Source organism: Phacochoerus africanus, chromosome 5, assembly GCF_016906955.1.
Source record: "Phacochoerus africanus isolate WHEZ1 chromosome 5, ROS_Pafr_v1, whole genome shotgun sequence".
Classification (NCBI taxonomy): Eukaryota; Metazoa; Chordata; class Mammalia; order Artiodactyla; family Suidae; genus Phacochoerus; species Phacochoerus africanus.
The window spans coordinates 91,017,581-91,039,828 of NC_062548.1; positions in this window are offsets into that span (position 1 = coordinate 91,017,581).

The window sequence follows — 22,248 nt, forward strand, 5'->3', positions numbered from 1 at the left end:
GCATTCAATGGCTTTTTCTTCTTTACTTGTATGTGCTGACCAAGAGGCTCCTTCCCTTCCTCCTCTTAGATAACTGTGTCTTGTGGCGCGCTCTGGTATAAAATCAGGATAAACTGTCATTCCCTGTTACCTGGGGAGAAATGAATACAAAGCAGCCTCTTGTGCTGTCAAATCTGTTTTTCTTCCAAGTTTTAAGCAAAGCTGACCACTTGCTCTTGGGGATGCTTGACCCCATCCTTTCCCGGAAGGACCGTGTTTGTCTTGCTCACCACTGCCCCCCAGAGCATGACAAGGTGCATGGCATCACCAGACGTAACTGCTAATGAATGGAGGAGAGCATGTAACTGTATTTTCAGCCTTAGTGTCTGCTCATTCCTGAGGCTCCACAGAACCTCCTGACCTTCGGAACACTGTTTCAGACCTGGGGTCCGATACAGAGGGAAAAGGGACTTTTCTTCTATCCTCCTTTTCTTGGATACCACTGAGTCTCTGCTACGACCTCTGTCAACACCAAAACCTTATTTTTTTCCTCAGAAAATTGATGCCGTACCTCGTTTTCTTCATTTGGTGGGAACCCAGACTGTTTTTTAAGGAACCACCTGTGTTCTTGGGAGAGATGGCCCAGTTGGGGCTGACAGAAGGGTCACGACACCACCACCCAGGCCTTGAAAGGCTTCTAGCTGATAAGCCATCATGAACTGGGGGTAGGGTAGGGAGATGGATTTTATCAATTTTAGACTTTCATTTATTTGAACTTTAACTCACAAGGTCAAGATCATTTAATTTTGACATGTAATTCCTTCAAAACTTCATTGTCTTTTGGATTTTTAACATGCAAGTAGGTCTAATTTTTAAATGTTCATTTCTCCTTAAGAATTTGTCATAGAAGAGGGATTTATATTCACTTCTGAGGCTTCATTATAATGCCTGTATTTTATTTGTGGAGTATCTTTTTAAAAAATTAAAGTATAGTTGATTTACAATATTGTGCCAATTTCTGCTGCACAACAAAGTGACCCAGTTATACATATATATACATTATTTTTCTCATATCACCTGCCATTGTGTTCTATTGCAAGAGATTGAACATAGTTCCCTGTGCTATACAGTAGGACCCCATTGCCCATTCACTCTAAATGCAATAGTGTGCATCTACTCCAAACTCCCTCAGTCCTTAGCAACACATGTCTGTTCTCCATTCTGTGAGTCTGTTTCTGTTTTGTAGATAGGTTCATTTGTGACATATTTCAGATTCTACACAGAAGTGATATCATATGGTATTTGTCTTTCTCTTTCTGACTTACTTCACTTAGTATGAGAATTTCTAGTTGCATCCATATTGCTACAAATGGCATTATTTTGTTTTTTATGGCTGAGCTGTATTTCATTATATATATGTACCACATTTTCCTAATCCATTCACCTGTCGATGGACATTTAGTTTGTTTCCATGTCTTGACTATTGTGGAAGTGCTATGAACATAGGGGTGCATGTATCTTTTTGAATTGCAGTTTTGTCTGTATATATGCCCAGGAATGGGATTGCTGGATCATATGGTATATATATAAATTCTATATTTAGTTTTCTGAGAACCCCCAGCCTGTTTTCTGTACTAGTTTACCAGTTTTCATTCTACTTGTGGGTTATCTTAATGTGGTTATTTGCTCTCATCAAAGAACCTCTGATGATAGACAACATGACTGATTTAAATGTGGGTTGGAGACAGGAGAGGGAGTGAATGAATGTCCAGCTTTGTGAGCTCAGCTTGCAGTTCTGACCTATCTGAGAGCTTCTGCCGGCCAAATCTAAAATGCCTAACAGATTTTTTGAAGCCTAGAACATCTACAAGTTGTAGGAAGGGAGCAGTTTAAGGAAAAAAATAAAATAAATAAGTTGATGAATATAAAATTAGGTATAGGGCCTTGGAAGGGGCCTGAGCAAGTGAGAGGTCAAGAAGCTTTAGTGTCCTCAGCTTTGTGATAAACCACCTCTGCGGCCCACCAGTGGTGTGGAGGGTACCCCCACCCCCGCCGCCCCAAACATTATTAGTCCACAAAGACGGGAGCAGACCCTCCTGATGAGCTGCTGGTCTCCCCAAGATAGCCACATCTTTAGTCGACCACCAGCTTAACTGCTATTGCAAACTCACCTAAAATGATTTGGTTATTCACAACAGACTTCTCTCATAAATACTGTGGCCTCCACTGTAACCTCTCTATCGAGATATAATGAAAGTAAGTCTTAGATTGAATTCTGCCACCCTGTAAATGTTGATTAGCAGGTAGGCACAAACAAGTCTCCTGTTCTGGGACCTCTGAGAAGTCCCAGCTCTTTTCTGTGCATGGAAGTTTAACCAGATGCAAATGTGACAATATTGTGGTGACAGGATATAGTCAGATTCAGGCACAAGAATCTTCCACTAAACATTTCAGGATGGTTTTTTTTTCCCCAGAGTCCAAGGACGTTCTTCTACATAAGAACAGTACCAATATTAAAATCAGGAGACATAACATGGATACAAACCTATTATCTAATCCACAGTCCATATTCAAATTTTGTCGTTGTCTCAGTAATATCCTTTATAGTTTTCCCCTTGGTCCAGGATCCATTCCTGGACCACACACTGCATTTAGTCATCAACATTGCCTCCTCCAATCTGGAACATTTCCTCAGTCATGTTTTTCCTTTCTTGACTTTGACATGTTGAAGGGTAAAGACCAATTAGTTTGTAAAGTGTTCCTTATTTTGGCTTTGGCTGATGTTTTATGATTAGATTACTGTTATGCAATGTTGGCAGGAATACTGTGTCCTCAGCACATCTTGTCAGCAGGTACATGATAGCGTCTTTGCTCCATTATAGGGTGATCTTAATTTTGATGGCTTGGTTAAGATGGGGCCCTCTATGATTCTTCACTATAAAGTTACTGTTTCTCTTCTTCATAATTAATAAACAATATCCACTGTGAGTCTATGTAAATACATAGTTCATCATGAAATTCATTTTGAGCAACACTGATGAGCTTCTAATTCCATCCTTTCTTTCATTTTTATCGCTGAAATTCCATTATAAGAAATTTTTTTCCTTTTTTTTTTTTTTAGGGAAGAACCTGCAGCATGGAAGTTCCCAGGCTAGGAGTTAAATCAGAGCTGCAGCTGCTGGCCTACTCCACAGCCACAGAAAGTCCAGATCTGAGCCATGTCTGGGACCTACACAGTGATTCATGGCAATGCTGGATACTTAACCCACTGAGAAAGGCCAGGGATTGAACTTGAATCCTCGTGGATATTAGTCAGGCTTTAACCCACTAAGCCAAAACAAGAACTCCCAAAAAAAGAATTTTTAAATTTACTTTTTCAGCATGAACTCCCAGAATTGTAGTCAATGCATGGTAATCCATTATCACTAAAATTTTAAGCCATGTTAAAGTAATAGTGAGAGTGCCTGTGATTTCCAAACCACATCTTGCAGAGCTCTCAATTTACTGATGACAGCCATTTGTCTAATTAACAGAGCCTCTATTGCTAGTCCCAGGTAAAGGTAGCTGAAGCATTTTTAGCAGTCTAATGACTCTTGCAGTATATATTCCTGAATTAGGAAAACTGAATACAGAGTATAGATTAAAGCGAACATGTACATTTAGATCACAGTGCCTATGCAGAGAAATTTCAAGTAAATTATAGAGTACATAACACAACTAAAACTGAGAGGTCAACAGAATGAAAAGTTGTATAATGTTAAGAGGAAATGCATCCACTTCCTCTTGGAGCTAAATATCAGTATGATCTTTTGCTCTCTGTCTGAATTCAAGCTCAGCTCAGCACCTCCCTTTTTTGCTCTTGGAAATCCACTCTGCCTGCATGGAGCTCAGACTCGTGTTCCTGACCAAGCTGGAGGCTTAACAACAGATGTCCTTCCCTCACTGAAGGGGGCTGATATGGTCCAATACCCCTGTAACTGGGAAGGTTCAGTTACTAAGCCCTTTGGCCCTGACAAAACCATCTCCTCCAGCCTAGACCTGACCCAGTAATAAAGTTGTTCTTTTGGACCTTCTCCAAAGAATACCTCTTTTCTTATTTCTCAATTGGCTTGGAACATGGCTGAGAAGAGGCGACATTTATCAGAAACCTCAACTTTCCAACCATCAGCCTTGCTCCACTGAAAACCTTCTCTCAGCTTTAAAATACTGAAAGGTTCTCAGATGAAGAGAAACACCTCAAAGCCTGACTCATCCTCCTTACTCAGTGCTGGTGCTGCTGCTCCTCAGGATCTGTGTTTGCACCTCATCTCTCAGTTTCACCTCCTCCCAAGTTGACTTTCCAACCAGCAGCCAGAATTATGCTATGAAAAAAAAAAAAAAAAATCCCTTCTCTGCTCAGAGCCCTACATGATTCCCCATCACCCTCAGTGCAAACTCCAAAGTGCTTACCTTAGCCACTGAAATACGGACATGGTTTGGATCACAAAATGAGGGGGGTTGGACTAATTTTCTCTTGCTGATGGCCCAGACCCTTGCTACCTATATAACCTCTTCCTCCTACCCTTCCTTGCTCACTTCACTCCAGCCACTCTGGCCTTATCTCGTTGCTCTAACATATCAGGCACATTTTATTCTCAAGACCTCTGCCCTGTCTGCTTCCTCTTCCTGGAAAAATTTTCCCTCACTGTATGACTCATTCTTTACCATCTTTGATATTAACCCAAATATCGTCTTCTCGGTGAGGTCATCACGAGACCCCCTGCCTAAATTGCAACCCCACCCTCTGCCAAAATCATATACCTTTTAAATCTCTCTTCTGTACTTATCAAACCTAATATTATTATATAAGCCATTGTTAATTCTCTGTGTCTCATCACTAAAATGTAGGATCTCTTGGGACAGGGCACAACTGAAGAAAGAATTAGAAACCTGGAATATAGAAAGATTATGTAGAATGCCGCTGCTCTGGACTGAATGAGCCCCCTCCCCCAATTCATACTTTGAAGCCCTAGCCCTCAGCATGGTGGTGTTTGTAGACGAGGCCTCTAAAAGAGTAAGTAAGGGCGGGGTCCTGATCCAATGGGATTAGTGTCCTTATAAGAAGAGGCACTGCCAATGCTCCTCTTCCAACTACTTCTTTCCGCATTACACAAAGAAGTCACGTGAACACGCAGATGGCTATCTATAGGCCAGAAAGAGAGTCCTCACCAGAAGTGGAATCTGCCAGCACCTTGACCTGACTTCTAGTCTCCAAAACTATGAGAAAATAATGTTTATGCCATCATCTGCAGTATTTTGTTATGACAGCCTGAGCAGACTAATATAGACATCTACAGAGTTTTTTTTAATGCATAATAAAATGGTATAATTAAATCTAATAAGTGAGCAGTTACATAGAAATAAAGAGATTAAGCCTTCCAATTAAAAAACAGAGATCTCCAGACTAAATTTTTAAGAATCCAAGTATATGATATTTACAGGAAAAATACCTAAAACACAAAATAATACAAAGACTGGGAGGAGGGGTAATGGGAAAGTGTACATTAGGCAAATATTAACCAAATGAAATTTCTATACTAGCCAAATGAAATAAAATATCAGACAAAGTGAAGTTCAAGGCAAAATCATCACTAGACAGAAAGAAGGTAACTATAAAATTTAAAAACTTTAATCCATCAGGAAGATTTTTTAAAAAGGCTAAACTTGTATATATTTAAATAATGAAACTTGAAACAACATAAAGCAAAATTGATAGAATAATCCCCAACTCAATTTATGAAGTTCTTGTAACCTTGACACCACAAACATGAAAAAACAGTTTAAGAAAGGAACATGGTACCAGTTTCCTCCTTGAACTTGACTGCAAAAATCCTAAAACAAATTTAGTAACCAAATCTAGCCATATAAAAACAAAATAATATGTCAAGACTAGCTCAAGTTTATTTTAGGAATGCGAGTTGGGATAAATAATATCAGTGTTGTGATTCATTTTCCAACAAATTAAAGGAGAAAAAACATAATCATATCAATAGACACAGTTCTGCCACTAACGCCTGCAGGGCCTGGAGTACAGATGGAAGCCTACATATCACAAAAGTCACTTTTAAAGTTATAAGTCAATCTAGGAAATTAATAGATAAAATATGCTTTATCCTCCTACCTTGGTAAATACACCTCCATGGGACAAAATTTTTAAATATGTGCAAAGACTTGGTTTTTTATATCAGCATACAAAAACATCCAAGATGACTAAATTTAAGTATTATTCTGTATGTCTGGATAGCCTGTTAATGGACCCATTGGCTATGTTTAGATAAATAATACAGTTAATATATATATAATTCATAAGGTAGATATTTATTCCATAAAACATATTTTTCTCACGTCTGTTTTAGTAAAATTACTAAATTTTTTTTCTTTTTAGGGCAATCCCTGAGGGATATAGAAGTTCCCAGGCTAAGGGTTGAATCGGGCTACAGCTGCCGGCCTATACCACAGCCACAGCAGTGCCAGATCTGAGCTGGTTCTGTGAGCTACAGCACAGCTCATGGCAATGTCGGATCCTTAACCCACTGAGCGGGGCCAGGGATCAAAACTGTGTCCTCATGGATACTAGCTGGGTTCATTTCCTCTGAGCCACAATGGGAAATCCTAAAATTACTAATTTTGATGTTATAATCAAGATTTTCCTATAATTTATTGATAATAAGGATCTTAGAGATTGAAAATAAAATATAATTTTTGAAAGGATACAAAATTTGAACATTTCCATCAAAATGTTACCTGAGATAAATGAAAAAAAATTGAAAAAGTAAAATTCTTTTTATTACACTTTCTAAGAGAGCTATTTTACGTGTACCCAGGACCAAAGTGTAATATAGGCTTGTGAAGAAAAATCTGCAAATAAGTTTCACAGGCCCAAGGTTCTACCAATTCCCACCCTACTGTAGACTATCTGTGGGTTAGATACTATAGATTAAACATGAAATTAAAGACTAATCAAACCACCGGGTGTCTGGGCTCCATAAATGTGCTGGTCCAGAAGACACATCCTTGTATCGTTCTGACTCCCCCTCCCTTCTCTTCCATGCTAAACTAATGGCAGCTTTACATGAATGATTACTGTCTCATAACGTGGTAGGTGAAACAACTAAATAGAATTTAAACTCTTACTGAATTAGAATTCAAATGAAACCTTTTGATGCATCACTAAAAACATTCATACCATACTGCGATTCACAGGCATAATCACGTGTACTAAACACAATTTTACCATAAAACAGAAATTCTTTGGGAGGAGTTCCCGTCATGGCTCAGTGGTTAACAAATCCGACTAGGAACCATGAGGTTGCCAGTTGGATCCCTGGCCTTGCTCAGTGGGTTAAGGATCCGGTGTTGCCAGTGAGCTGTGGTGTAGGTCACAGAACGGCGTGGATCTGGCATTGCTGTGGCTCTGGGTAGGCCGGCGGCTTCAGCTCCAATTAGACCCTTAGCCTGGGAATCTCCATATGCCCCGGATGCGGCCCTAGAAAAAGACAAAAAAAAAAGAAAGAAAAGAAAAGAAATAAATTTTTTCGGAGAGAAAAACATCAGTGTTTATATTTTAAGTCCCATTTATTCTTCAGCTGCCTCTTATGTTGCGCCCTCTAATGCAGAGTTCAGATCTGAGAGGAAAATGCTATACTAATCAACAGCAAAGGGAGGTGATCAAGAGCCCAGGTGATCACTAGGGGGACTTTTGTTTTGCAGGAGTGACCATCACCATCCTCAGAATCAAAAGCTCTGTCCAAACCCCATCAAGCACATGCCTGACTACTGCCTCCCCCATCCTACTTCCCAGCACTTAGATCTGAGAACAGTTATTAATACCTGATCAAATACTATATCACAAAATAAAGTTATAAAATCAATAGCATTAAACCCTTGGAATTAGAAATGATAACATATGTGGTTCTGGTAGGAAAAAAAAAAATATATATATATATGTATATGGCTGAACAGAGTTAAGAAACGAGAAACAGGGAGGTCCCACTTGAGCTTCGTTATGCCTTCATGTAAGACATTAGCTGAATGACACACCAACAGGCACCATGACAGACCGACCATAAAACGCTAAAAAGCTTCAGTGGCCCAATTCCTGGAAACCCCTGCCCCTTCCCAGAAATAGCTGGAATAATCCTCCCACTCATTAGCCTATGAAATTGCTCATAAAAACTCACCACCCCATATTTCAGGGCCCCTTGCCCTCTTCCCTCTTGCTTTTGAGATGGCCCACACTCTGTATGAGGGGTGTGTTTCTCCCAGGACCACCCTCTGGCCTTTTTAGATGGTCCACACTTTTTCTGTCTCTCAATAAACCTACTTCTTACCTGTCCCTTTGCCTCTAAGACATAAAAAGCCTGAACTTCAGTAAGTCCTGGGACCAGGTATGTAATTTTAATTAAGAAAACAGTGGGTTCAAGTCCCAATCCGGGTTTTGGCCCAGTTTGAGTCCCAATCTGAGGTGTACGGCTTCACTTTTAAAAGGACATCAAACAATTCAGAAGAACTTACTTAACTGTAAAATATTGTATAAAAAGCACAAAATAACTAAGTTAGTAGATCCATGAAAGAAGATGAATGTACTCAGTGTTGAAGTAATAAAATCACAAAGGGAAAAAAAGTGGATAATTTTTTTTTTTTTTTTAAAGGCCACACCTGAGGTATATGGAAGTTCCTGGGCCAGGGATAGAAACAGAGTTACAGCTGCTGGCCTACGCCACAGCCATGGTGATGCTAGATCTTTAACCAACTGAGTGAGGCCAGGGATTGAACCCATGTCCTCCTGGAGAATATGATGGATTTTTTAACCCACTGAGCCACAATGGAAACTCTGGGATAAATCTTAATATTTAAACATTTTTGAATTCCATTCCAAAGGGCAGACTAGAGACAATGTTTTGATTCTGTATAACTGAAAATCTAAAGAAATCATTTCAATTTATAACCAAACCACACTGAGTTCAATAATGCCCCACCCCCACAAAGACATCCACAACCTAATCCCAGAAACTTGGAATATGTTACCTTTATTACATAGCAAAAAATATTAAAGTAGCTAATCCACTGACCTTAAAATGGGGAGATTATCCTGGATTATGCAGGTGGGTACAAGGTAATCACGTGGACCCTTAAAGATGGTAGATGTGCAGAATGCATGGTAAGAAGGACTCATGTCCACTGTTGCTGGCTTTGAAGATGGAGGAAGAGGCCATGAGTCAAGGAATGTGGTACCCATAGAAGCCGAAGAGTCAGGGAAACGAATTTTCCTCTAGAGCCTCCAGAAAAGAATGCAGCCTGGCCGACACCTTGATTTCAGCCACTGACACCTGGGAACAACTTCTAATATACAGAACTCCAAGAAAATAAGATTGTTTTCAGTCTCAAGTTTAGGGTAACTTTTTAAGGCAGCAAAGGGAAACAATTACAGCCACCCAGTTTTTAAACCCATTCCTCTGTTGTTAGAATCTATCACTTCTTGAGGCAGAATCCTCCCTGATAGAAACCTAAGATGCTTTTTCCCAGCCTCCCTTGCACTGAGTAAGAGCACGGGGCCACGGACCCCATTTCTATGAATTACATGCACCTGCATGGCTGTAAAAGCCATAAGCCTGGAGCCCTGGACTTCGGGAGATGCTGGGAGCCTTAACAAGTTCCTTTTCTGCTAAATTAGCTAGAGGTGGGTTTTTTGGCTTGTGACTCAGAAGCCTCAGTGAACCAGGTATAAATAGTTTTTTCAAAAGGAAAAAGAAATTGTCAAAGTCAGGAGAGGTAGTTTACCATCGCTGGTAGTCAAACTCAAATTAAGCTCAATATGCATATCACAATCACTAAAAATAAAAAGCATTCATTTTGTGGCAAGAAGGTTACCTTTGTTTACAACTAGTAACTAAATGGATGTGTTTGGAAAGCTGTAATAGGAAAATGACGTAAAATCTGCAAACGTATTCTTAGCTTTTGACCTAGCAATTCCCAAGAAAATAGGGCAAACATGTGGAAAGCTGACACTTAGTTATTGATATGTTTGTGTGTGTGTGAGAGAGAGAGAGAGAGCGTGCGAGATTACTGATGCGGGTTTAACATTTGTTGGGGATGATAAAATTTGCATTAGGATCCTAGAAGATTTTATGGAGTCGAGGGATAAAGACCCAGTTTCCTGAAATGTAAAGTTCCTGAAGCTGTCAGGGTAGCCAAGGTCAAGACCCAGAGCTGGGGGAGTTCCCGTTGTGGCTCAGCAGGTTAAGAACCCAACATAGTGTCCGTGACGATGCAGGTTCGATCCCTGGCCTCGCTCAGTGGATTAAGGATCCGGTGTTGCTCCGTCATAGGTTGTACATGCAGCTCAGATCTGATGTTGCCATGGCAGTGGTGTAGGCCGGTAGCTGCAGCTCTGATTCAACCCCTTAGCCCAGGAACTTACATATGCTGCAGGTTCGGCCCTTAAAAAAAAAGGCCCAGAGCTGGAAAGAGCAATGAATCCCCAGGGAGATTATTTCCACAAAAGGTGGAAAAAGACAGGCTTACAAGGTCATTGCTGAAACTCGGCCTCTGTCTACCAGTGCCAAATAGAAACTTTAAAAACTCAGTCAGAGTTTTGGTTGGAGTGGAAAAAGAGTAGCTTTCATTGCTTTGCCAGGCAAAGAACATAGCAGGCTAATGCTCTAAAGACTGTGCCCTTCTTTGGGAGAGAACAGGAAGCTGTCTTATAGTTGGTAAGTGGAAAATAGGGCCACAGATAAGGATCAGGATAGATGCAAACTTGCATTCTTCTTCAAAGCTGCTGTCAGGTGGTGCACGGCACAAGTTCTGGGGTCCTTGGGGCTCTCGCACCAGTACCTTCTTTCTGGAATGAAGAATGCTTCATCAAGTAGTTAATACCTTCCATTTGTTGGGGGTTTTAGTTTGGCAGAAGAGCTCAAAGACATTGTTACACGAGTTCCTTGAGGAGAAACCAGGACAAGAGTGCTCCTCCCTTTTCTGATTAGCAACTGTCTGAACCTGAACTTTGGAACTCAGGGAACATCATGAAGGCTGAATGAGGCCTTTTTCCTAGAGACAAGAAATGGGAAACACAGAAAGCCTTTTGTGCCCAGGAACTCCACGGGGTCCTGCTTGTTTTCAAGGTGTGTACCCTGCACATAGACAGGTGATTAAAGGGGAGTAATGTCTGTGAAGTGGCTTTACCTGGAGGGAGTTTATGCCACTGTACAACTGCTGCTGGAAAGATCCAAGTCAGAGCTGTAATTTGGGGAATGCAATCCTCTTTGAGTGATCTTATTGCTAAAACTCTAGCATTTGGGGAACATTTTAGTAACTGGTGGTACATCAGTCCAAAATAGCCCTTGAAATAAGAACCACAAAGTCTCTGCAGAAAAATGGGAAAATATACCTAATGTAAATTCAAGTGAAAATACTATACAGAATAAGTACATGTATATTTAACTGTGTAGGATTATATTGCTTGTGGGGAGTGGAGTTATTAGAGAACTATAAAAATCATTAGGAATGCTTTTATTATACTCTTTCCTATTAAAAATGTCACATCTCTTATCAATGTTTCACTAAGTTAATTTATGAATTAACCAAACACCTGTCTCAGGAACCTTTTTTTTTTTTTTTTCTTTTGAAGTAAGGATCTTCCCCCACAAAAAATTGTGATTTATCTGTTTCTTTGGCCTGGGTACGGCTCCCTTGCCACTCAACATCCTATTTCTTACAAACTTTCCATCACTGGCAGGAGGTCTTGAAATGCAAGGATCCTTAATCCATTCATACATTTGACAAATAGAAATCAAACACCTTCTGTGTGTTTAGCCTTATCCACTGCATTCTTCTGAAAAATGGGGGTCTAACTGAAAAGGATAGGGTAGGATAGTTACACAGGTAGTTGCGTAAGTCCCAGTAGGGGACCACAGATAGAGAGGGAAACCTAGGGGATTTTGGGAGGTCACTGTAAGTTAATGATCACTCAGGAAAGCCATCAGAACATTGCGGAATGAAGCAGGCTTGCTTAGCTATAAAACCATACATAAAAACATGAGATTGGCCTCAGGTTATTAAATGAAAGATAAAATAGGGCTGGCATTCAAGTTCAGCTAGATAACGATCCTTAGGACCGAGGACAGGAATTTAAGGGAAAGATGGCAATCCAAAGCGGAGACTCATTATACGGAGTCGTGAGATGATTCAACATATTTTAGCATATGTTACCACCCTTCTGCTGATTAGAATAAGAGCCATGACAGTCCTTGTTTGACCTCATATGGTCAGATACTCTCTTACCTGCTACAAAGGGGAAGCTAATGATGTAAGTCCGATGCCTACTTGAAGAATGAGGAAGAAGGCGGTCTTTTCCCACTCCCCATTTTCCTTGGATTATAAAAATGTAGCCCACCAAATCTTCAGGGCAGAGCCTCCTTGCCTGCTCGCTTGTATCTCTCACAAACATCTTATCTTAATAAATCTATTTCTTGCCTGTCACTTTGTCTCTTGCTGAATTCCTTCTGTGCTGAGACACAAAGAACCTGAACCTTGGTAAGTCCAGACGCCAGGTGAGTGATTGTAATTTAAAAAACCGTGGGTTCAGAGTTCTTATTGTGGCTCAGTGATAACAAACCCAACTAGTATCCATAAGGATGCGGATTCGATCCCTGGCCTTGCTCAGTGAGTTAAGGATCTGGTGTGGCCATGAGCTGTGGTGTAGGTCTCAGAGGCAGCTCTGATTCAACCCATAGCCTGGGAACCTCCATAGCCAAGGGCAAAAAAAGGCAATAAATAAATAAATAAATATTAAAAACCATGGGTTCCAGTCCCTATCTGGTTTAGGCCGAGTCAGAGGTGTTTTAGTTCCATTACAAATACCTTTTTCTGCCCCAGTGGCTGAAAGAGCAATCCTGCCACATTTTTAGACTGTACTTGAACAAAATGGATCTAAAGGAGGAGATGATGACTCGGCACCCAGAGCCCAGCCTCCCACCCCGGCCAAAGAGTCTTTCCCGCTCTGCTAGAACGCATATGGGATCCAGAGAGCAGGGACAGCAGTTGTTGCAGACCTACAGGGGGAGCTGACTGGACCCTGGAGATATGGTTGCAGGTCAGAGCTTGGAGGGAACTGAGCTACAGGGACTGAGGGATGGATGAAGCAGAAGATGCACAGACAGTGGGGAAAGTCTGAAGTCAGAGCAAAGAGAAATGACAGGAGTTGGAGACCAAGCGACCCTGGTCCCAGCAAAAGGGTCTTTTGTGCTCCGCTAGTTCAGGGAGTTGGAATGATAGATAACCTGACCCATCCCACCTGGAGCCCAGCAGTTCCTACAGCTGGTCTTCACATTCTTTGGCTGTGAAAGGGATGTAAGTCAACTTGTCCACACGCCTGTGGGATGACCTTTTCTTCTTTTTTAACACCAAATGTGGGTATGGGTTTTATGCGGAGCCATGCTTCTTTCTGCCACATTTCTGAAGTGACCAGGTACCCAGCCAGTGGAGGATCCTTCCACCTTCCTTCCCTCCTTCCTCTCTGCTCTCCTTCCTTCTTCTCTTCCTTCCAAATATTTAGTGTGTCCCCACCATGCTCTTCATCTGATCTTAAATTTTTTTTTTGATCTTAAATTTGATCAGCAGGTAGACAGCCCAAATCTGAGCAGCTAGTGATTTGTAAGGTTGAGTTCTGCATCGATTGCCTTTCTGCTGCATACACATGGGGCAGGCCCATCTAAGCTCCAGGGTAACCTGGGTGCTGAGAACTCAGTGAAGAGCCATGACTTTGGGAACCCAGACTCCGGTGGTTGTTTTGTGGTCCTAAAACTGGTCGTTGCAATCCTAAAAGCCCACCTTTACACCCATGAAACCATGGTTCCATGTTCCATGACCCCTGTTTCTCAGCCCATAGAGAAGGGCAGGAAAAAAAATCTAGGTGAGGGACATCAAGCAGCCCGTCAATGTGAGAGAGGCAGAATTTGAATTTCCAGTTGCTAGTTACACAAGTGCTTAACTCTTTAAGCCTGAGTTTCATCCTCTGCAGAATCAAGACAACCACCATTAATTACCTCCCAGAGCTGCCACGAGGATGCAGCAAGATAAGGCAACTCATGTGCTTAGCACACTGACTGGCACAACGCTGGCCCCAGTGTCAGCTGTTATTATTAACAAGACAGAGTCATCCGTCTGGAGAAGAAGAAAGGGTGAATGAAACCTGTAAAATCAGATGTTCAAAGTTCTCTACCTCAATCACTGGCTGTTTTTTGTTTGCTTGTTTTAACCTGTTGTTCTGGCACCTTCAGATCCAGCTTATGCTCCTCACTTCTCAGCAAAGACCCTCTCCCTTTCCTCTAGGTTTGTTCACACTCACACACCCACTTCACAGAGGCTGGGCTGGCCATGCAGGAAGCCAGTGAGATGGAGGCAAACACCCTTTCTAGAAGCTGAAGATAACAAAGTAGCTGAATGCGAGTAAGGCAGGGGGATTTGTCAATCATGGCCAGTTCAAGGTCAGCCAGACCTTGTCAAAGCTTCAGGACACTCTGAGATGCTGCGTTATTTCTTCTCCTAGCTGGGGCATGGCTCACTTTCTTCTGTTCCCTGTGGTGACAGTTCTGGTCTCAGCTATAACAATAGCCTGGTAAAAAGTGTCTATCTTACAAGGTCACTGCGAGATGAGGTGAATTATCACGTGTGAAGGGCTAAGGGCGAAGCAGGAGGCAGATGGGCTCCAGGATAAACATTTACAACCAGCCACCTATCTATACTTCGAGACAGAAATAACAACAGGCACAAGGCAAATAATTGGTACTTGTCTGCTGTGAATTTCTTAAACAATGATAATGACAGGATCAGAAGAGGGGGCTAAGCCTTGCTTGGACAAAAGACCAAGAGGTCACATACTTCCCATTTTCAGAGTCAGGAAGACCCCCAACTACACATGCACGGAGAGACCCCTCTGGGTTAGAAATGGAGGGGGTGCCAGACCATAATAAGTCCAGATAACCTTCCCATGATATCTTGCTTTGGAATCCATCTTGGCCAAAAATGGGAACACAGATCACGGAGGGCCCTGAGTCTGGTCAGGTGTGAAAGATAAAAGATAATTGGCCAAAGGAATAAAAAGACCTGGAAGAACTATCCTATATAAGTGATTTAAATCAACTCTCTAGTGCAATTCTCATTCAGGGGGAATGCCCACACCCTCACTCCTCCTTTGGGTGTGTATTTACTGCTTTGCTTCTTATGCCTTAGATAAGATAGACTAGTTCTCAAGGGGGGTTGTGTTTCAAACAATAAACTTTGTACCTGTTTTTACAGTGTTTGCCTCTTTGAAACATTCTTGCTCTCACTGGGGGACAAGAATCAGGGCAATTTTGCTTCTAGCCTCTAGCTGGTCTAGTGACTAGGATTTCCTGGTTTTCATCCAGGCTGCCCAGATTCAGTTCTTGAGCAGAGAATTAAGATCTCCCTTCAAGCCGTTATGCACTTCTATCTCTCCAAGATCAAGGGCAGAATCTGACACAGACCGTAAGAGCTTAACAAGCTGGCCACCAGTCACTGTGGGGGCACAGATGGCATTCCTCTTGGTTGAGCCCCAGGAGGTGAGAGGACAACCCTGGGGTGGAATGCAGACTCTCCACTGGTCCCAGCTCACATCTCAAAGATCTGAGATATGAGGAGAGCTTCGTGGCCATGTTTCCACAGCCGAGCTGCTTCCGTGAGAGGCGGGTGTGATAGAGAAATGATGGCAATGCCAAGCGTCACAATTAGAAAGATAATATACAGACAGGTTAATGAGTCGGAAGGGCCCCTAGGGGTCTTTGCAAACTGTTCGGCTATGGAATTTAAATCCTTTCTTTTCCTAACTGAGGAACGCCAAGCATTCTGCCTCCTCTTGGAGAGACCCACGGCAGCCTCTCCCACTAAGACCCCTGACCCAAGTAAACAGCTTCCTCTGAACCCTGCCTCAGCACCCCCAGCCCAGCCACACGGGACACCCTTGGCTTTTTGAGTCATTAGTATTCTGGGTACTACCTCAGTGATAAGAGACTCTGTAAGAAATAAGGTGCTGAGTGGTGAGGACACAGCCCCTCCTACCCACCCACCCCCCCCAACAGCATGCACCCGTTCAGACTGTCTCCCAGTCCAGACACTCTGACCACTAATTCAGGCACATGTCACTCCCTAGAGAAAAAGACAATTAGCACTTTTTGGAGGGCTTTATTTGAAAAGAAAAACAACCTAATTCTTTAGACAAGTGTTTAGTTAATTCATAAATTCATAGCATCCCAACACCAGCCCTTTCAGTGCTGAGTTGTACCAGTGTCCTAAGTAACCAGTTTCTGAAGTAACCTTCTGCAGACCGCTGGAGCAGGGAACCCTGCAAAGGGAAGCAAGCAGGACGAGACACTTAGAGGCCCTTCCAAATCATTAACCAGCATCTAATCTCTGAAGCCAGGTGTGCCCCAAACAAACACCTTGGAGGGAAAGCCCAGGGGCAGAACCCACAGGTGCAGCTGGGAGCCAGCTTGAATGCACTAGCAGGGAGCTTCCAGCCCAACTCCAAGAGGTTCCTTCTTTCTCCTTTTTCAAAGAAAAAGTGGCATCCAGAGAAGCCCCACTCCACCCCCATTTCCCAAAGCCCACATCTTTGGGTACCAGCACTTTCATGCTGAGATATGCAACATTTGGGGGCCCTAGGTAGAAAGTGGGGGCTTTAGCAGCCCTATGCTCATGCATATACTACACCAACCCTTCCCCGCAAGCCACCCCATGATGTTGTTATTCACTGATATGGTTTTCTCAATCTTATGTCTCAGTGGACACTGGGGGCCCATCCTACCCACATCCACTGTAATAGCCTGTGGTTTGGATAGACCAGGGGCTTGCAGTACGTGTGGTTCAGGGATGGGTGCAAAACCTAAATCAATCTTTTCAGAGTGAAAGTCATGGTTTTGTTCTGTTTGGAGCAAGAGAAGTCCTCTGCCTCCTCCTAGGGGTGAAGAAGGACATGGCCTTGGAGGTGCTGGCAGCCATCAGCCCCAGAAGGGAAGCCAGGCTGAGGCCAAAACTAACATGGAGGAGGGCAAGGTTGACAGAATATAGATGTGTCGTGCAGTCCTGAGAAGATGGAGAATTTCTGGAGCATGTAGGTGGGCTCTACCCAGGGATGTTTTAGTTGTAGGAGCTGACAAAATCCATTATTTCCACCATTTGTAGGTGAAGTTTCTGTTACAGAACTGAGAAGCCTAATAAAATCATCTTTGGCAAGAAAAAAAAAAATACAGAGAGCCTCCTGCTGGCAGTGGGAGAGGAGGAACTGACTTAGGCAATGCAATGCCGAGTCCATCACCTCACTTCTTCAAACCTCTTTTAAATGAAACCAACATGAAGGAGCATAGTGTACTGTAAGCTCCACTAGGGCTGCATGCTCGCCAAGTGCTTGCTGGCACTTAGTAGGTGCTTTGCAAGGCTATGTGGGAAGCCTTGTCATTTAGCTGGACAGTGAAGGAGCCACACGATCCCCACCACTCTGGGCTCAGGGTCCAGCTCTTTCCCCAGAGGAGCAGAAGCCAGGCAAGCCAGATGAAGTAATTAGATCACGCACCCAGGAAAGCTCCCCCCCCGGGGGGGGGGGGGGCGGGAGATGTGACAGACCGTGGAACAGATGGCGGCGGGAAAGGGCCTCCCGGAAACCGGCACACACCCGGTCAGACGCACAACTGCTGATGCCCATTTTAGCTGCGGCCGTGGAGCGGGTCCCTGGGATGGAGGCCCTGGCCGGGAGATTAGAACCGTGAGAGGCTGTTTCCCTCACAACACCAAAGCTGGAAAACAGCAGCACTGGAAACCATTCGCTGTGTCAGGGAAACCAACATGGAGAGCGAGCCCAGCAGATCCTCTGGGGAGATGCTGTCAGCCAAGGCTTGCCTCAGCCCGGGGAGAAAGGCCCAGAACAGGGGAGGCAGATTGAATACCCCGCCCGGGAGAGTCCCCTGGGCTCAGGGAATAGAACGCGCCCTTCCCTTCAAAGCCGCAGTTCCAGGAAACTCCCCAAGGGTCCCGCCTCCTGCACTCCCACTGCCAGACACCAGAGGTCCGCAGTGCGACACACACGGGATGTGGGGCCAGGGCCAGCCGGGCTCTCACCCAGGAGCAGCCACAGGACCTGGGGAGCAGGGCCGGGCTGGAGTGGAGCGCCAGCTTCTCTTCCTGCTGTGACGCCGTCTGACCAGGAGAAAAACAACCCCGCCGCCACCGCAGCTTTACGGGAGTTTTTGGAGAGGACGCTGACAACCAAGGCGGCTTGGCAACCAACCCCACTGCTTAGAAACCACGGCTTTTTCTGAGGAGTCTGGTCTTCCGCCCTCAGCAGAGGAAAGAGGCCAGTTAGGTGCTACATGGGAAAAATCCAAATTCTACCAAATCACTCTTACCCCTATCACCGACCCCACCCCGCGCACCCCAGTCACCTCAGTTCACAAGTCGTGGGTGGATTTCTCAGCTTGAGAGAAAAGTCCCTGACAGCGTTGGAGGGGAGCATGAGTTTCTCACATATCTTGACTCCTAATTTAAAGGGAGAGAATAGGTCCCTCCAATTCCTCTTCCTGAATCCCGTCTTTATTTTTATTTTTGTCTTTATTTTTATCTTTTTAGGGCCACACCCTCAGCATATGGAGGATCACAGGCTAGGGGTCTAATCTGAGCTGTAGCCGCGGGCCTACACCGCAGCCACAGCAATGCCAGATCTGAGCCGCTTCTGAGACCTACACCACAGCTCCCAGCATCGCTAGATCCTTAACCCCTTGAGCAAGGCCAGGGATTGAACCCACCATCTCACGGTTCCTAGTCGGATTCGTTTCTGCTGCCCCATGAGGAGAACTCCTCTGTCACCCTTCTTTTTGAAGAAGTCCGGCCTTTTACAAAAATATACAAAGCTCCAAACAGGATGTAACATTCTTTCTCACATGTCAGTTGGATTTTTTTTTTTTTTTTAAGCAGGTTGAAAAACTCTCAGGGTGACCTGCATTCTTTAATCTTTTTGAAAAATTCTGAAGCCCACATTTATTTCTCCCTTGGAAAATCTTTACTCAGTTCTGAAAATAACAGAAGAGCACTTCACTTTGAGTGCTCAACCCAGCAAACTGGCCAAAAACAAGGACTACTGCTAGTGGTGGCAATAAAGCAAAAAGTAATTAAGAAACACACACACACCCGCCACACCAAGGGAATGAGCTTCAGACAACCAAATTGACTAGGGAAGACATATGGTGAGCATTAAATATACAATTATTTGTAGAAATAAGACTACACCAGGGTTAAAAGGGAAGAGAGCAAAGCTATTTGCTTATACATCATAGATACAATAAAACAGCCTAGAAGTGGGGGTGAAGGGAAGAATAGAGAAAGCATATATGAAATGCTTTTTAAAATTGTTCTTGGCACTCCTGGGCATTTTTTTTTTTTAATCTCAGAGAAATGAAAGTGTATGTTCACATAAAAACTTGCACATAAATGTTCATAGCAGCTATTCGTAATAGCCAAAAACTAGAAACTACCCAGATATTCTTCAGTATGTGAATGGTTAAGAAAATGGTGATACATCCACCCCACTGAATACTGCTCAGAAACAAAAAGGATGAACTTCCAGAGAATTGTGCTGAGTGAAAAGGGCCAACCCTAAAAGATTACATCCTGGGTGATTCAATTTAGAACATTTTTTTTTTTTTTTGGTCTTTTTAGGGCCACAGCATATGGAAGTTCCCAGGCTAGGGGTCCAATTGGAGCTGCAGCTGCCAGCCTATACCACAGCCACAGCAATCAGGATTTGAGCAATGTCTGTGACCATAGCTCATGGCAACACTGGATCCTGAACCCACTGAGCGAGGCGAGAGATCAAACCTGTATCCTCATGGATACTACTTGGATTTGTTACCACTGAGCCACAGCGGGAACTTCTAGACAACATTCTTGAAATCACAAATTTATAGCAATGGAAAACAGACTGATGGTTGTCAGAGATTAAAGGTGACAGGGCTGGAAAGCAGGTGTGGCAATAGAAGGGCAACAGGAGGTATCCTTGTGGTGAAGTATTCTCTATCTTGACTGTGTTAAGGTCAACATTCTGGATGTGATGCTTACTATACACTGCTGATGATACCCTTATGGGAAACTGGGTAAAGGGTAGTGAATTATTTCTTATGACTCGTATGTGAATCTGCAATGATCACAAAATTTTAAAGTTTTAAAAATAAAAGCTGTTCTCAGTAATTAGATTTGTGTTGGTATTATTGCTATTCTGCATTTATGCATGTATTTTGGGATAAAGCACATGAGTAATTTATAGGATATTCTAATTCTATGCCTCCTGTATCCTTGAGAGCCCTGATCCTGATTCTGAGTGAAAATGATTAGGACACAATATAGGAAATCTTAAGAAAAAAACCCTGCAGTCCTGAATTCAGGTTATTTTCTCTTAGCTTAATCCACCAATAAACCCAGGAAACAAGGACCAACTAGTAGCAACAGGCTTTGCTAGCACACAAATTATAGTTGTGAAATAATATTTTCCATTAAAAGAAACCAGGGATTCTTAGAGAAATCTCTGATTGCAGGTCTGCAAGAAATGTCCTGGATGAGCCTGGGACACTGTCATGCCAGATGAGGAAGGTGTCAAAGATTTCTAGGTTGTATTAAAAGGCCTCAGAAGCCAGCCTGAAGGGATGAGACATTTTAAGGTTTCAAAAAGGGTAATTTATTGAGGGTTGGTGTTGAAAAATGGAAAGTGAAAATTTCACCATGACTTTCACTGGTGAGAAAAGTCTTGAGATTTGGTGGGCAGGAGTTTTACTTTTTTTCTTTGATGGCTTTCTGGGTTATGGATCATGGTTAGAAAGGCCAGCTCAAATCATGGTAGAGACTCAAGTATTTAACCTAGTTCTCCTACACGAATCCTACCACTAGATGAAATATTTAAGTATTCCAACGGATAATGAAAAGAATGTAACAAGGGAAATATCATAGCCCCATCCTATACACACCCAATCCTAAAAGTGCCAAAAACTTGGTGAGAAGATAACACTGCTCAGTTTGGGGCACCGAAGGTCTGCAGCCATATGAAGCTTCATCATTCTAGGTACCTCCAAGAAAACACAACACCGAGGCTGGTGAACTGAAGATGCATTCCAACTTCAGAGGTGTTCCAATGTAACAAAAGCGGCCTTTAATTAAACAAGAATGTCTACTTCCTAGTCTTAAGTTACTGCTTCTCACATCTCAGAAGTACCCACAAACCAGTTTTATCACCCCCCTGTATCAAAAATTCAAGTAACATAGTGCATTATAGAAGCAAAAACATACACAATTCTTAAAATTTAAAAGTGTATGGTTTTTAAAAAGCCACTATTTAGCCTGACAAGATTGAAGATCACGATCCTATACAGCCTGTAACTTCAGCCCACGGACATGACTTCGTTGGGATTTACTAATCACATCTGCCGATGTCGGTGTCTGACAACCCCCAGAAGCCAGGCTTCTATGGCTGTTCCACCTCTCGCTGCCCATCGTCTTCCACTTTCTGGCCTCAGGCATCCTCCGCAGGGGCAGTGAAGGGAGCACATACCACCACACCCAGGCAGTGGGGTCTGCAAAACCTCTGGAATTATGTGCAAAGTGTTCGTTCCATCCATATTTACTTTTTGTGGGATTCTGGGACTGCTGGTTGATTTCCTTTGGAGTATAGCCTGCCTGCCATCTGCCGGGCTTTGTCAGGTAGGCTGTAATCAGTCATGGTTATTTTCCAAGATGCTTTTTCTCAACTAAACATTTTGGTCTGAGGTTCATCTGTTGATAACTGAACAACTTGATTCCAATACAGAGTAAGGCAAGGGCAAGAGCATGTCATGGTGAGATAAATGGTCTTGGGTACAGGTGAGAAGAGAGGAGGAGACGGCGAGGTCTCAATTCATCCTGGGGAAGCAGAAGGCTCTGATGCCAGAAAGTGGCGGAGCCCAGGACTGATGTCACACGAGGCATGGCCTCTGTGGAAGAAATTACTGAAAATCTGTAACACTGGCACCCACTGCTGCTTTATGTAAGAAAACATGCAAGTGGTATAGAGTCCATAGAACCAGATAAAATAGACAAGCATAACATGGATATCTAACCCTTGACCCCTGCTGGCAGCAAAGTGACCCACAGGCCACACCTTGCCTGTCATCTGTTTTTGTATGATCTCTGTAAAATATTTTA